The following is a 3,227-nucleotide window of genomic DNA, read 5'->3' on the forward strand; positions in this document are numbered from 1 at the left end:
TAGTACACAGATTTCAGGTACCACGTGGTACAGTGCAGCAACACCAGTCCCCCAGCAACACAGTTCCATTTTCAGTTACCATGGCATACGAACTGTGAGAAACTGAATAAAGTAGAAACTCTGCCACCAGCTCATCAGTCAATAACAGATATGGCCCATGGTCAGTGGCCAATCGACTCACATCTTTCAAAGGCTGGCAATGATTGGTCGCTGCGCATGTAATTCAGTTCGCTCACAGCCAGCAAACCCTGGAGTGATGTTGCCTCCCTGTCTCCTGGTGATAAACCCATGGGACCTTTGACAAAAACGGATACTCAAAAGAGGAAGCTGGCCAACCCAAAGGAAGGCGCAGCAAAGAAATAGCAAGTGGAAACACCAGGAGCAAAATTCAAATCCAACGTAAATAGCGCAGTAACAGCTGACAGTGGGATGCTGACTGCCACTACTGCAGCGCCTCTAGATAGACAGCCAGAGGAACTGAGTGAAGGTGACTTAGCCACATGAATGAGGAAAGGGAGGATAATATCCCAAAGAAATGGGCACCTTCAAAACCTTCACTTGAGAGTGTGTGGTGGCGCTGGCTTGAGGGAGTCTGCGGCGGTCGAGCTGGAGACGCGTCCCCCTGTCCGGAGCTGTGATGAGCACCCCAGCCGTGCCCCAGGACCTGCAGCTGCCCCTGAGTCAGACGGCCTGTCCACGTTCAGAGAGCAAAGAAGACAAAAACTCAAGGAGCATCTGTTAAAAAGAAAAACTTTTTTTGCATACAAACAGGAAAATCAGATATTATCCAGTGGTAGAGACAAAAGAGTGAAGACATCTGAAGGCCAGATCCAAGAAGAGACAAAAATTCTGAAACTTTATCAGCCATTTTTGCCTTAAGAGAATGTCGGTAGACCTACTGGAATCAAGAATAATATAACAATGGAAGAGAACTGTATTCCTTTAAAACCTTCTAATGAATTAACCAATTCAACTACAGCAATTGATACACCTAATTTTGAGGATAATAATCAAACTCTGCCGTTGTTACCAATTAAAGATGACCCCCAAAGTCAACATATGACCTTAAGCCAAGCACTTCACCTTAAAAACAGTAAATAGAAACAAATGACTACAGAGAAACCAAAGCAAGGCGCTAACATGCCCAAGAAACCTGTGCTTGGATCTTATCGTGGCCAAATTGTTCAGTCTGAGATTAATTCCTTTAGGAAACCTCTACAAGTCAAAGATGAGCTCTGCAACAATGAAGAAACTTCCAGCTACTGTCTCTAAAGCCACAAAGTCTCAGCCTGTAGACACCAGCAGTGTAACAGTGAAAAGTGATAGAGCCTCACATACGACGACTGCCACTAAATTTGTGAGCACTACATCTCAGGGCAGTCAACTTGTGCGACCTTCTATTAGAAGTCACCACAGTAATAACCAGGACGCCATGAAACAAGGCATCAGTAGGATGTCTGCCAGTGTTACAGTTTGGAAAGGATCTCGAGAGAAAGAATTATTACAGTTAAACACAGTTTTGTCTATTATCAAAACAGTTCTTCTCAGGACATAGAAAGAAATAAGACACTATCAAGAAGCATGACATCTGAAATGGTAGCCAGGCCTGCTTCGTCTTCTAATACTTAACTGAGAGAAAAGTCAAAAGGCATTGACCAGTGCAGATATACCACGGTGAAAGCAGCTAGTGACAGTAGATGGACTCAGCGCAGAGAAACTGCGGAGGAGAGAAAGGCTCGTCTGAGTGAGTGGAAAGCTAGCAAAGGAAGAGTGATGAAAAGGCCTCCCAGCTCAGTGGTTACCCAGCCTGAGCCCGAAGCACAAGATGAAAAACCAGTTGGGTCCTTCTGGACTGCCACGGCAGAAGAAGACGAACAGCGATTGTTGACTGAAAAAGTAAACAAGACATTTTCTGAATGCCTAAACCTGATTAATGAGGGATATCCAAAAGAAGAAGTATTGGTTACACTGAATGACCTGATTAAAAATATTCCAGATGCCAAAAATCTTGTTAAACATTGGATATGCCTGCTTGTACTGAACCACTTACGAGTCCTATTGAAAATATTACTGCAATCTATGAGAAGGCCATCCTGGCAGGAGCTCAGCCTGTTGAAGAGATGCGACATGCAACTGTTGACATTCTGACAATGAAGAGTCAAGAAAAAGTTAAATTTGGAGAAAATATTGGGGAGTCTTGTGCAACCAAGGAACAAATCCAAGAAGCCACCATTGATGATATAAGTGTTAATCTGGGGTCAGAAAAACCGGAAATAGAAAATAAGCATCTTACGAATGTAGTATTTCAAAGTTGTGAAAAAAGAGCAAGATAGCAAAACAAAAGGTCCAACCAGTGATGTTAAAACCCGCAATACATTGGGCTTCCCTGGTGGCGCAGTGGTTGAGAGTCCGCCTGCCGATGCAGGGGACACGGGTTTGTGCCCCGGTCTGGGAAGATCCCACATGCCGCGGAGCGGCTGGGCCCGTGAGCCATGGCCGCTGAGCCTGCGCGTCCGGAGCCTGTGCTCCGCAGCGGGAGAGGCCACAACAGTGAGAGGCCCGCGTACCGCAAAAAAAAAAAAAAAAAAAAAAAACCTGCAATACAGAAATTAGGGCGGGTTGCTTAATTAAATATAATGTGTCTACTACTCCACACTTGCAAAGTGTGAAAAAGAAGATGCAGTTTGACTAAACAAATTCTGCATTTAAACAGCTGAAGTTTCTCACACCAGTTAGACGTTTTCGATGTCTTCAAGAGAAGACTTCTAAATTGCCAGATACGTTAAAAGACCATTATCCTTGTGTGTCTTCACTGGAACAGTTAACAGAGTTGGAAAGTGAAACTGACGCTTTTGTGTGCTGCCCCAGCGCAGCCCTGTGCCGCATGTACTCGGAGACTGACAAGACAGAAGAGAAGTGAAGCTCTGAAAGGAGTGGGGTTGTATTATTCTGAGTTGGTTGGTTGGTTTGTTGTCGCTTTGCATGTCCCTTATGTCAGGAGTTGCCAAGTACCTAAGTATTGACGGCAGTCAGCACTTACTCATGTCCACTCTATAGCAGGTGTTGCCTCCTGTGCGTCGGAAAGCTAAACCTACCTTGTCAATCTCAATAGACTGACTTTTTCTCTAAGACAGGTAAATTTTGTCAAGACAGAGTTAGCTTGCTTTATCACCCAATTCTAGTAGCCCAGACTGCTGTGGTCTCCTGTGTTTCTGGGACTCTGCCCC

General features: G+C 44.8%; 1 pseudogene across 1 annotated transcript; it reads left to right on the forward strand.

Moving 5' to 3' along the window:
- The first annotated feature begins 637 nt into the window (after nt 1-637).
- Nucleotides 638-2,920, forward strand: LOC309834609 (cytoskeleton-associated protein 2-like; annotated as a pseudogene). Its single transcript has 2 exons — nt 638-2,389; nt 2,607-2,920. The product of its transcript is annotated as a cytoskeleton-associated protein 2-like (transcript).
- The last annotated feature ends 307 nt before the right edge of the window (nt 2,921-3,227 follow it).

The sequence above is a fragment of the Grampus griseus genome (genome assembly GCF_964374135.1).
Source record: "Grampus griseus genome assembly, chromosome: 16".
NCBI lineage: Eukaryota > Metazoa > Chordata > Mammalia > Artiodactyla > Delphinidae > Grampus > Grampus griseus.